This window comes from Pectinophora gossypiella, chromosome 24, assembly GCF_024362695.1.
Source record: "Pectinophora gossypiella chromosome 24, ilPecGoss1.1, whole genome shotgun sequence".
In the NCBI taxonomy this organism is placed as follows: domain Eukaryota; kingdom Metazoa; phylum Arthropoda; class Insecta; order Lepidoptera; family Gelechiidae; genus Pectinophora; species Pectinophora gossypiella.
Window position 1 is genome coordinate 2418791 of NC_065427.1, and position 14269 is coordinate 2433059.

The 14269-nt window shown below is 37.4% G+C and overlaps 1 protein-coding gene across 9 annotated transcripts in view; it reads right to left on the reverse strand.

Annotated features, from left to right (window-relative positions):
- Nucleotides 1-14269, reverse strand: part of LOC126377836 (zinc finger protein 628-like) — a 126425-nt gene that overhangs the window by 96638 nt on the left and 15518 nt on the right. Inside the window, exon 1 of one of the 9 annotated variants that reach the window (XM_050025790.1) lies at nt 515-744. The exons of the other annotated variants lie outside the window; for them this stretch is intronic. The gene's annotated coding sequence lies outside the window, so the exon portion shown is untranslated. Of the gene's footprint in view, nt 1-514; nt 745-14269 lie in introns of those variants that run through there. 9 annotated transcript variants of the gene reach the window in all.

Sequence of the window (14269 nt, forward strand, 5' to 3'; positions counted from 1 at the left end):
TTAAGTATTTGTCAGTACCTTACATAATTATTATTGTGTGTCACAACATGACTAAATGTGCTGAGCGCTATAATATATATCACTTCCATCGCAATACCTACCACATTTATGACAATAAATTTTCATTTCATTTCATAAGACTACAAATGTTACCTACAAATTTTACTTTTGTAAAGTTAGAGTTATAGTAAATTCTACCTTAAATTGACGAAAATTCCTTATAAACAACAATCAGGTGCTTTTTTAAAACTACTACAGAAAATGAAGCCACATCGCATAATGCCATACGTCCTCGCTAAGATTCCACGCGCCTTTAATCCACAAAGATAACATAAGGCCTTTGTCAATCTTAAAAAAAAATGTATACTAACGTCCGAAAACCAAAAATCTCTTTTCACTTCACTCTACTAATAACCTTCTAAACAATTTTAAAATCTATACCAATCATAATTATACACATAAGAAAAAAAACAAAAGTAAAAATGGCTGTTACGTAATAATGGAAAATTTTTACCTCCCCGATGAAAAAACAACCGTCCCGCGCACTGCCGTCTTATAAAATTTCCATTTAAAAGACACACAATTATTATCATTTTTCTAGCGAAAAAATACATTCCACTTCAAATGTAATGCACCAAAACAATACGAACTACCTTCGAGAATCAACTTTATTTTGAAAGAATTAAAAGTGCAATTATTTCGCAATACTTTTCGATTTAAGTCCTTAAGGCACGATGATGTAGTTCCTTGGTCTACTTTATTGGCTAGAGTTGGGGTAATCTTAGGTTTGGTCTAGTCGAGTAGCTCGATTCAGATGTGATAACTTTAATAATGCTATATTCACTCTCGTCGAAGTATTCATAAATTAAATACTCGTCAATTGAAATTTCACATATTACATAAGCCCACGGCTATATCACGACTGGAGTAGTCAGAGGACGAATGTATCTCTGACTAACCAATTTGGAAATATAGTGATCTTACGTTATGTTATTTCGTTTAAATAGTTCAGACCATATCTTTGTTCCAAGAACGATCCACAAAATCTAAACGCAACAGAATCGATTTCTCGACTATGATCCCCCTAGAAGCACATCTCTAGTTGCATATGTGTGCGTGTTATCAGTGCACACAGTGCAGCGTAGATAAAATTTTGAAAAATTCTCAACTTTTCCGCGATAACCCCGCATGGTTGCGGGAAAAAAAAGCTTTCGCGTCGTAGCTATAGGGAAGACTACAAAACGAGTTTTATTTTTTAAGTTTTAATTTATTTTATTGTTTATTGCATACTTTACAGCTCACATAATTCTTATAATTGCTTAGCTTCAATTCTTGTTGGCCAATTATAAAGTTTGACAAGTCATACATTATAATAAGATTGAATACAATAGACTTATAATTAAAACAGCTGATAAAATGAGATGAAACAGGAATTAACGTAAAGAGATCGGTGTGTAAGATTGTTAGTGTGTATGTGTATGAAGTAGGTGAAGAAAGGTGTAATGTATGTATCTATGATGTATGTCCGCATGTTGTTACAAATTTTAAAGGAAACAAATTAGGTCTGCTATGTTGCGTCATCCGGTTCATTATCAAATATAGGAAACTGTCTCGCGATGAATTCTCATTGACTAAGTCCAAACCTATAGGGTTAAGGTCAATTGGATAAGTTTCTTTCTTAAATAGCTTACATAGATTATAATTGTTGAGCACACCTTCTTGACAAACGCTGCAATATATTCGATTTACCACGCTTCTCCAGTTGGAGTTGGTAAGATAGATAGATAGATAAAATACTTTATTGAGCACAATGGACACAAAATACAGAGATAAGGACAGCATATACAGAAAAGCACAACAGGCGGCCTTATTGCTCATGCAGCAATTTCTTCCAGGCAACCTTTGGGTACAGGAAAATTTTGTACAAGTATAATAATAGCGGGTTAGTGCATTCTAACAAAATAAATAATCAATATAATAAGGTATCTTAACATAGGGTCTAACCATGTTTTTAGAGCTTTTTAGTCAAAAACATTCATAAAAACATTAATTTATTCATTCATTAATTTAGTTCTGTGCAATAAAGTATATTTGATTTGAAAAATAATCACTTACTTTACATTAATCCTTGAAATAATAAAAAAAATATCGCAATATTAATAGTCACTTTAACTTGTCTGTATCACCAGGCTCTCCTGTGTGTGATAATTTTCCAATTGAAAATTCTTATAGGTCTGATTTAAGTACGAAAACACTTTTAAGTATTAATAAAGACGTATAAGAAAACTCGGCAAATAATAGCCTGGACTATGAATACGAGACATCTTATAAATAAACGGCAAGAGCGGGTATTTATTTGCTGTTATCATTGCACTAAGTACGAAGTCGTAGTTATTGCATAGACGTATCTTTGTGTGTCTAGATAATATTCCTACCTAGATAATATAGACTATAGATAACTTGCTATTATTCCTACTAACTACAGCAATGTTAGGAAGGAAATTCCCTCATTCAGCGCTTATCGCTATCGACCCACTAGGGTCGATTAATTCTTTCAAATATTTTTTCCTCTCAGACGACGCCCTGAGCCGAGGTTCGCGCCCAACTGGGCACCCTCAGGCCTGTTGTCTTAAACGTTGTACCGGGTGAGAGCCTTCAGCGCTCCCCATTTGTCCGGCCAAGTAGTTAATGCCATCTGCGGCAAATCTACAATAAGTCACGTCAAAAAAAAAATAGGAAGGAAATAAAAATGTTGAAAGATCCCGCCGTCTTCAGACTGAACTTACGAGGTAAAGTAGCAAAGGTGCTAATTCCTGCAGACGCCGTCTAATTTTATTTTAAGTTATACCTGTAATTTTCTTATCCGCTTAAAAAGAAAGGGACGGGTAATCGACAGGCATCAATTTTAAGCAGAAATCTAAAACAACCGTCTAAAAATTTTACATCGACCAATAACCCGACAGAATTAAGTAGACAGCACGTCAAACGGATTGTACACCAGCCAGTATTTTATTCGCCTGGGTTATTCATTTGTTTTAAAATTAACTTGTTGACAATCATCCGTTCTTTTCCTTTTCGGCGGATAAGAAAATGACGGGTATAACTTAATATAAAATTAGGAGGGGTCTGCAGGAATCGGGGCCATTGTCAACTTTTATCCCGTTCAATAACTTATGTGAGATCCGGTCGCGGAGGTCCGTGTTGCTCTATGATTTTTCATTATAAATCAGTCAGATATTTTACAACAAAAGTCACATAGCAAAAAATAGCAAAACAAAAAAAAAAACAAAAAAAATTGCATAAAATAGCATATGAATTTTTGCATAGCTTTGCAAAAATCCCTTTGTGGTTTCTAGTTTGGTTAGGATATTACAGGCTGATTACCCGAATGTTGAAAAGTTAGATGATCCGTGTTTCGGAAGGCACGTCAAAATTAACGTATTCGTTGCTAGGGCCATAACGGCCTCAGTGGTGTGGCCTTTTATTCATTTAAAAGTCTATTGACTTTTTTATTTCGAAAAAGGAACTATAAAATCATTGGCTCACTTAGATATTGTAGGTCTGAATGCGTAAGAGAATAACTTAAGCGTTCTGTTATTTTAAGTACGGAGATTATGGACGCCTTAACTTGTTCCTCAAATATGTGCACTGAATTCTAAATTCCTTAGGCGATAAGTAGGAAATTCTGCTGAAGAGCTAATTGGCCTATCGACATTGATAGCATTTATCTTAACGGTTCCACCTGATTTGTCTAATTGGACGAATCGCTGTTTTTCGTACTGCCATTTTCTGATTGGATCTTAATTGGTTTACGGCGGACCTTAGGGTCTAAAATGCTCTTCATTAGGACTAGAATTGTTTAAGTTCCTTTTTGTACACACAAAAAATAAACAAAGAACAATAAGGACCGGCGTGTGTGTATGAAACGATTGATGAATGTGGAGGAAGCGAAAGAAGTATGTCAGGATCGAAGCCGTTTGATTGAGGGGAGGCCTGTGCCCAGCAGTGGGACGTATTATAGGCTATACATGTTAGTAATAGAGTGACAAATTACCATTTTTTTTGACGTGACTTACTGTAGATTTTCCGCAAATGGCATTAACTACTTAGCCGGAAAAATGGGGGGCGCTGAGGGGTCTCACCCGGTACAAAATTTAAGAGACATGTTACCAATCAATCGTCTATTATTATGAGAATCATGGTAGGGACATACTTTTTCACACAGTTGGTTGATGTGACATGTCTGGTAGGATAAGCAGCTGATTTAACGGCCTCCGTGGTCCAGTGGTCGAGATTTGGGCTCACGATCCGGAGGCCCCGGGTTCGAATCCCGGTGGGGACATATCACAAAAATCACTTTGTGATCCCTAGTTTGGTTAGGACATTACAGGCTGTTCATCTAATTGTCCGAAAGTAAGATGATCCGTGCTTCGGAAGGCACGTTAAGCCGTTGGTCCCGGATACTATTTACTGATGTAAGTATGTAGGGGCCTTTGGCGGCTCAATAATAACCCTGAGACCAGGGTTGATGAGGTTGGTATTCCACCCCCCAACCCAACCCGGGATTGGGATATACTCGTGGGCCTATGATATAAATATAAATATAAATATATATATATATATATCTTTCTTTCTTTCAATCTATAACCACTAGTCCTTCAGTCCACTTGTAAGATGCCGCCCTCACTGTGAAATAACGGTTCTTGTCTATGGCTTTAACATTATTCATCTCTAAGTATTCTAACCACGCGGTTATCACGGTGAGGCTAACAAAATCAGTATAATTAACCTATTCAATTAATAAAGGAATTTTCTAATCAAGTGCACCGTAAAAAGATTTATCTTTATGCGCACGCGGCGCGAGTTACTATTACGCCGGTTGATTGGCTAGAAATATTCTTTGGGGTACACGAATAATCAAATCTAGCGGTCCTATAAGGAAGTGGAGGAGCTTGCTTTTGTGGAAAGGATAGTCAACGAATGAGCATTTATCAGATATCCGAAATAATTTATTAATGTAAATTAATATTCATATTTATTTTTTCAAAAGGTTGAGCCGTTGGTCCCGGTTACTACTTACTGATGTAAGTAAGTAGTCGTTACATGAGCCATGTCAGGGGTCTTTAGCGGCTCAACAGTAACCCTGACACCAGGGGTGATGAGGTTGGTACTCCACCAATCCACACGATAGAAGAAGCTATAAGAAGCTCTATGAACACGCCATTAAAACCACTATTGTCTTATTAATGTAATTACAAGTTAATAGCAGTTTATGCCCGATTTTTGTTACACCATCCCACCTCCAAGATTTATGTCTGATCCCTGGTAACGATTGTCTTAAAGTCAATAAGTCCATCCAATTGTACTATTTTCATGTTTCGAGTAGATTTGTTTGTTTCCGATAATTCTCTAACAAGTATGTATATTTGATTTGGTTTAATTTCATTTCGGTGAGGTGTGAGTACTTAGTTCATCGATGGATGTACCTCTGCCTATCCCATTGGGATATAGTTACTAGTAGTGAGCTTATGTTAATGTAATTTTAAACTCTTTGATCATATCTTGAATCTAATGAAATAAAAGCCCAAAGCAAACAAAACTTATAAGGAAACGCATAAAGTCAAAACAGGAAGACATTTTCCAAGGCGCACTAGCGCTCCAAGCGGCAACGAACAGTACTAGAACACGCGAACGACCGACAACTCTTTCCTTGCTTTCTTTCACATCCATCTCTCTCTAACACACGTGTTATTAACCCTTTTTTGGCGCGAGAAAGGGACAGAGCGAAAAAAATGGAGGGACGCACATGTGCGCCCGCGCTCCTTTTTCGTCTTATTTTTCGCCGGTCGTTCGCCTCGGATATATTCGCGTCGGTTTCGTTTTGCAATTTTTTTTCTTGCTCTAGCTTTTTTTTCTTTTTCCCGCGCCGTGTGTGTTCGTTGGGCTAGGTCGCGTGCGTAGGATGTTGATTTATTTTTCTGGGCAATATCTTGGGTTTCTAATCCAGCTCGCGTGTTTTATGGGCCTTTTAAAGTTCTAACGCGGTATAAGGTCTACGCGATTTCTCTTTTCGATTTAAAAAATCTGGGACCGTTCTCTTAAGATCGCATCGTAATTTTTACCTGAAATTGTCTTTAGGCTTTGATAGGATGTGATCGTCGGTATTTTTTCTCTGTCCTTCGAATTTACGAATTCCGTAATTATTAGTTTTCTTACAGTTAATCCATTCAGTTTGAACTCTTTCATTTCCTTGTAGTCATTAAAGTTCTTTTCATGATTTTAACCATAAATTTAATTGAAATACAATAAATTGATAATGCTATTTATGAGACAAATCACCGGTAAGAACAAATGAATTCATCATCAAATAATGTAATTTTTCAGAAATATGCTCTATGGCACAGAGGAACAATGGATCCAGATAACGATAAGAGAAAAGATAGAAAACTTTGGCAATAAAAACAAAAAATTGTCACATATATGACACAACATAGCATTGGTAGGCATAGAAGGATAGAAGTGTAATAGTGTATACCCCTACTCCTCGCCAGCTATGTTTAAGTCCCACGTTAAAGGGGGCGCCTATTGCCATTTTTTTTTGTGACTTATTGCAGATTTGCCGCAGATGGCATTAACTACTTGGCCGGACAAATGGGGAGCGCTGAAGGCTCTCACCCGGTCCTGGAAACTACGTGATAACAATTATCTATGATCAAAACATGATTTCAAACTCATAAAGTCGAATTCAATGGTTTAAAGCCCAAGCCGAGATTCGAAACCTTGACACTACGATGTAACTCACGCGTTCTCAAAACAGGACCCACAAACACGAACATAACCCGTTATAACTCAACGTTTAAATTTTAAAACACTAATATATTACTGCAACTCTATTATCGCATGAAATTCTCATTTACTACCAGTTCTAATATTACCTAGTATTAACCCTTCCTTATAGTCGTGCGAATACAAAATAGATCTTGTATTCATAAAAATAAGAGCTACAGTTCACGCCCGTATTCTAATGAACTGTCTGCGATTGATTTAAGACTAAAACTGCCTTTTTAATTGATGCTTTTTCTTGGCATGTTTATTGCGAGCCTTAAGGAGTAGCGTGTCATAGAGATAATTGGCAAGGGAAGCAATAACGACCTAATTTTATCTATTAAGTACAAGCCTTTATAAGATCTCTTCAACAGAAGGTATTACACTGAAACAGAACTGAGCATCCTCAGGCCTGTTGTCTTAGATTTTTGTACCGGTTGAGAGCCCTCGACGCTCTCCATTAGTCTGGCACGAAGAATTTCGGAGAAATATATTCTTGTCTCATACTTCTTAGAGCGCCACTTTTCCATAGTCGGGTTTTAGTATTTAAACTTATATTTTATAAAGAGACTAGTATTTTTTTTACTTAAAAAGCGGTATGTAAAGCGAAAGTTGATGGTAGGACTGGCAGAGGAAGACCGAGAAGTACTTACATTGACCAAATTGGAGATGTCCTTAGAAAAGGTTTAATAAGATCTACTCTGAACCGGCGTGCGTGTATGAAGCGATTGATGAATGTGGAGGAAGCAAGAGAAGTGTGTCAGGATCGAAGCAAATGGAACTCTATAGTATCTGCTTACCCCGGTGGGAAATAGGCGTAAGTTTATGTATGTATGTACTAGTACTTATGAGGATAAAAGTAGAAGTAGGCGAAGAAGCAAACGTAGGCAGCAGCACAGTTGACTGATCCTAAATTGTGACAGTTCTCCATACTGTCCGGCTAAAATTCATGATTACTATAAAATGCGGAGCAACGTAGAGTGTAACCCGTCAGAAGGATGAATTTCGAAAAAGAAAAGCAGCCATTTGGAAAAAGGCAATTTTGATTTAAAATAAGTTTTTCTTAGTTTTCTTCTTTGCGATTTTTAGGGACTAAAATATAACACTATGATTTTGCTATTAAACTCTGCGCAAAGGGTTATAGTGTAAAAAATTTAAAATTTAAAAATAATTATTTAATAATAATATTATTTTTTAATAATTATTTTTTTTTTAATTTTAAAATTTTATAATATCTTTTGTAATGAATAAATAAATAAATAAATATAACCAAAACAATAAGTTTGTTTACTCGAATAGTATGGGGAACTGTCAAAATATAAAAATACTCAACAGTAGCGACACCTGATGGGAGAAATAGGCAGCTTTTATCTACTTAAAGTAATGAGCTTTTCAAGCTATCCCTTAAGTAAGGCGTTTTGCTCAATAGCTTGAATATGTGATCGCTGGTCTCGCCACGAAAGCATACGATTTTTACGATATACCAATATTCTAATTGCAAGATGCTAATAGACCTTAGACAAATGTTACATCTTATTAGCTTATAGTGGTGTCTAGCATTTTTGTCGTATGTTATACATATTTCGTCGTGGAGATCCTTGGGGGAGGCCTATGCCCAACAGTGGGCGTCATACGGCTGATGATGATACATATTTCCCTCATTTACTTGTAGCTTTAGATGGTGTATTTCTACCAATCTTCTCCGATTTCAGGTATCTCATATCATTGATATTAACCTACTCAGAGTGTGCTCGCTGCTCGGTACCATTAGGCTTGTTGGCTTAAATGTTTGTGTCCGATGTGAGCCCTCAGTGCCTGTAAGCACATGTAAGGCTAACACAATATATATTTTTTTTCTAGACTGTTTTTTTTTTCATTGTAATACTTTGAACATCATTGCGTAATGCGCTTTACACTTGATAACACTTTGTAATTTAAAAAATATCGGGTAACCTGTTAATTGCTTAGCGTTTAGAATTAAGATTGTAACAACATCATTGAATACACATTAAGCTGTTGGATACCTGACTAATAAATAAATAAAAAAAAAACGAACGAATGGGCTGTGGCCCATTTGGCCAAGTTACTGCCGTTTGAGAAGAGAACTAAGCTTTAAAGACAGCTTTAAACTTAAAAGCGCATCTGAAATACAAGTTCGTTAATTCATAAAATTGTCTTATATTTATGCTAGCCTTACTGGTTTCTTTTAAGCACGGACGGAACCGAAAATAAAACTTTGGTATGTTTTATGCTGAAAAATACATTCCACTTATAAAAAACTCTTGCTTTAATCCATGTTTTCAAAGCGGCCGAAACCCTGGCTAGACGAACCTGCAGCCCACATGCATAAAATACTAAACTCGTTAGATTCAACAGCTAAATGTAGTGGAAATACTCAAATAAAAATCTTATAACTACTTCATGAATATACGTATAGATGACGTAACTTGAACTCTGCAAAAGAAATATAATAACATTGTACGGAACCAACCCGCCGTGGCACGGCCTCGCATAACCTGTTTTTTCTCTAAACATATCACATTACTCTGTACCTAAGTATTACTTAATACTTTGCAATAGAATACAACATACATTTTCAATTTGCTTAGAAAAGGTCGTAAAATTCGAAAAAGGAAAGCGGCAATAGAAGTATTGATACAGTTTGGTCTATCGAAGTATTAAATATAAAAGAAACAGTCGATTAATTTAAAGCCTGAGATATTTGCAATAAGTTTTAATGCGTTACATCACTTCCTTATTTGCGTTGAAACTTTTATGAATTTCGTAAAATATTTTATCTATAGAAGCCATTTAATTCCACGACCAATCTTTGAACATTGAGTCACACTTACAAAATGTCTGGTAAATTCTAGAAAGAACGAGTTTCACGTAGGTAGCCACGAATTATTTATTTTGTATCTCATTTTTTTTTTGTATTAATTTACGTATATTTTGTACGTAATGTTAGCGTATTATAAGCTAATAATAACAGCAGTAAATTCTAACAGTGATTTGTAAAATCAAGTAGTAATAATGTATCAATCAATCAAACATAGGTACGTTCGTAGAACCTCCCGAGTCCACTATGCGCCCACGCTCGATGAGTAATGGTCCCGTGTGTTCACAGAGCTAGAGGTATTTAGGTTCTGGCTTTCTAAAGATTGTAAAATATGTCCTATTTTTAGAAGAAGCTTAAAGGCTTAAAAAAGACACCCATGCTTTTTGCAACAGTCTAATTTCTTTTTGTAGATTTGTCGCAGATGGCATTAACTACTTGGCCGGACAAATGGGGAGCGCTGAAGGCTCTCACCCGGTACGTTCGATCCTAAAAGTATTTCATACCTTACCTTTTTCACTAACATACTTGGCTCGATTATAGACGGCGATACGGTTCACCACCTATCACGTTGGTCTAACAGAAAGCTCGATGAGGTATACTTACATAGTTTATCTTGCGATGGATGTTGCAATTGGGATGTACCTTCATCATCACCAGCCCATTAACGTCCCCACTGCTGGGGCACGGGCCTTCCCTATGGATGGATAGGGAGATCGGGCCGAAACCACCACGCGGGCCCAGTGCGGATTGGTGGTTATTAACGACTGCTAATGCAACCGGGACCAACGGCTTAACGTGCCTTCCGAAGCACGGAGGAGTTCGAGATGCCGAGGAGATGATGAGTTGTTTGATGAGATGATGAGTTGATGATGTCCGTTTCGGTCTTTTTTGTTTTTAATAATATTTTTTCTATTTATTTTATTATTATTTTTTATATGTTATTGCACTAAGTAATTGTGAGCGGATTATAGCGCCGAGACAAACCCGTGAGGGGTTTAGCGGTGTTATTTTATTCTTTTTTGATAATTTTTCGTTGTATTCAATAATTAAAATAAAAAAAAAATGAAAACTTTTTTTTTGTGGTCACCCATCCTATGACCGGCCTTTGCGAAAGTTGCTTAACTTCAACAATCGCAGATCGAGCGCGTGAACCGCTGCGCCATCGAGCTCCACCCGCAGCTCTTGTCAAGCCGGGACCGATGCCGAATATTATAGCTAGGTGGCGCCGGCGTCGGCTTAATGACGATACATACATAGTTCGAAAGAGATATCATAGATCTGTAGTAGTTTTAGGCGGATGAGGCATTCGTTATGTAAAAATTGATGATTCAAAGTGTAACTATTTTACCTACTGAATAAAGATATTTTTGAATTTGAATTTGAAAGAATTTCGCACGGACAGGAGGAGGACCCCGTGGTGTAATGGTTAACACGCTCATTCCGGCTTGACAAGAACTGCGGGTTCAAGTCCCGTCCAAGTCAAAAAAAAATTGGTTTATTTTTTTTCTTTGTGAGTTTCCCTAAGCACAGATAAGTGCTATAAAATAAAAATCATTTGTATGTACCTGATTCATACTTTACTTTTCCCTCTACTGTTATTACTCCACTCTTCGTTTAAGAGTCCTATATGATTCTTAAACCGACATAACTAATCAAGGATTTTCTTTTAACTTAGTCAAGAAATGACCAAGTTGATAGCGAAATGTCGAATATCTATATGAACAATAGTTCGTTAGACCTTCATTATGAAGTTGAAGCGTCTTCGTGAAATGGAGACGCAAATATTTTAATAAGTACTCTAAATAACTTTAACAAACGCATAATCGTAAAATCAAACGTAGGTAAATTAATCGATTAAATAATTTCACCCATTATGCGCAAAAATACATAAAAATATATAAAAAAAAACTATTATAACGCCTACTTAAACATCTTAGACAAAATTGAAAATGTTCACACTATCACGTTTAGCTAAAACAAAATGGCGGCTAACGCCTAATAATGCCATTGTCTCGAACCGGTAGAATTTCGGTTGCAAAACTTGCGCCCGCGACGCTTGACTCATGCTTGGGGAGGGGGTATTGTAGGCGATACCTACGATGTCGTGTATAAACCGACTAGGTTTACTTCTTTGGAATTTATTTAAACTATTCAATAGAATAGCGAAATCTTTAGAAGCGAATTGCATTGCGAAATAATAAGCACAGGTAAGTACTATAAATTTAAAAGTCCTGCATAGTCTGTCTGAAAAAAATAACAACATAAATTATGCTAAAAAATAAGGAAACAAAACGCAACACGAAACGCGGTTCGAGCGTTAATTTGTTAACAGTGGTGAAATTATGATCCACAGTCGTTAAAATTATTAAGTAAATTGATATTTTGTAGGTGCTTGTAGTTTATTAAAGAAACGACACTTAGTGAGAAGGTCAACCAATCTGTTAATCTTAAAACTTTGCGAGAAACTGATTGGACTTTTGAAGCTATGGTCCATCTACCAATAAAAAAATCATCATTATTCATATAAGGAGCTCGGTGGCGCAGCGGTTAACGCGCTCGGTCTGCGATTGTTGAAGTAAAGCAACTTTCGCAAAGGCCGGTCATTGAATGGGTGACCACAAAAAAAAAGTTTTCATCTCGAGCTCCTCCGTGCTTCGGAAGGCACGTTAAGCCGTTGGTCCCGGCTGCATTAGCAGTCGTTAATAACCATCAATCCGCACTGGGCCCGCGTGATGGTTTAAGGCCCGATCTCCCTACCCATCCATAGTCCATAGGGAAGGCCCGTGCCCCAGCAGTGGGGACGTTAATGGGCTGATGATGATGATTCATTTAAGACCCACGCTCTTGTTGGTGTAGCTTTTTTACGGGAAATAAGGCGTGGTTTCCCTCTTGCCTTCTGCCCCGCGGTATCTTATCATCCCCCCCAGAGTAGTCTATTAAGATTATTATAAAAATATACATAATACATAAGATCTTCAAAATATTACCTAAATGTCTTATTTTCCAATACGTAAGTAGATATATTTATCACATTTTCTTAAAATACGACGCCGTAACTAGATTGGCCGTACTCCAAAAAAGGTTATTTTAAATTAGACGTATAAATAAACACATGTACCTAGTCAATCATTTAATGGAATTTTAAACGTGATGTTGTTGTTGTGTCGTGGTGTGAAACACCTCCACCAACCCGCAGTGGAGCAGCGTGGTGGAGTATGCTACATACCCCCTCCGGTTGATTGAGGGGAGGCCTGTGCCCAGCAGTGGGACGTATATAGGCTGTTTATGTTATGTATGTTATGTGTCACGATGTTATATACTTCACGTACTATGTGTTATTATTATTGCGTATGGCAGACAAAAATAAAATATCCTGCGTGGATCATATATCCAGCTGAAGCTCCCTTAACCAAGTCTCTGCCGCATCCGTCACACAGTGCAGCTCGGCTATACCACCTGGGAACCGGTGCAGAGGGCACTCGTTCACTATATGAGATATGGTTTGATCCGGGTGACCACATTCACAGTATGGCGACTAAGCTCCTATGTGTTAAGACCCCATCTAAGACACCATCATATTCCTGTCCTCATCACACTCTAGGTAAGGTCGGTACAACATGTATTCCTCTTCCATTCATATCTGTCAGTCGTCATCTCAGTACTCACATCTTTCACACACATAATATCCTTCTTCACACAATCCATCCACACTTTCTTGCCTCGTCCCCTACCCCAATATCCATCCACATTCAAACTCATAACGTTTCTCGTAATATGCCTTTCATCCCTCTTCATTACATGCTCATACCATGCTGACCTGTTGCTCTTCAATTTCTCAGTGACGGGCGCTACTTTCAGCCGCCCTCTTATATCATCATCATCATTATTAACGTCCCCACTGCTGGGGCACGGGCCTTCCCTATGGATGGATAGGGAGATCGGGCCTTAAACTATCACACGGGCCCAGTGCGGATTGATGGTTATTAACGACTGCTAATGCAGCCGGGACCAACGGCTTAACGTGCCTTCCGAAGCACGGAGGAGCTCGAGATGAAAACTTTTTTTTTGTGGTCACCCATCCTATGACCGGCCTTTGCGAAAGTTGTTTTACTTCAACAATCGCAGACCGACGCGTTAACCGCTACGCCACCGAGCTCCTCATTACACATTATATTTATGTATAATACATTTATATTTTATTTATGTTCAAATATGTATTGAACAAAAAGAATGACTATAGCGAAGTGCGAGGTCGCTATTGAATACCGTCTATAAAACCATACGGGATCTACTCAGAGATCAAACGCTCGAAACATACCATAAACATTTCTTTGCCTGAGACTTCATCCATTACGGCCCGTATGCCTATGTAATGCATTACCACACATTAGTGCACCCAGATACAGATTTGGAAGAGGACAGCACTATTTTAGGGCCCCGGATGCTATTATAACTGTTACAAGATTATCATATATCTGTCTTTCTCTAAACACAGACATATCCGCATCAACAACAAGGAAATGGCGGACGGTTGTTTTTAAAGAGGAAAACGTAGAAAATTATAAAACGTTTTAAAATAAACAAAGGTAAACAAATAATCGTTTC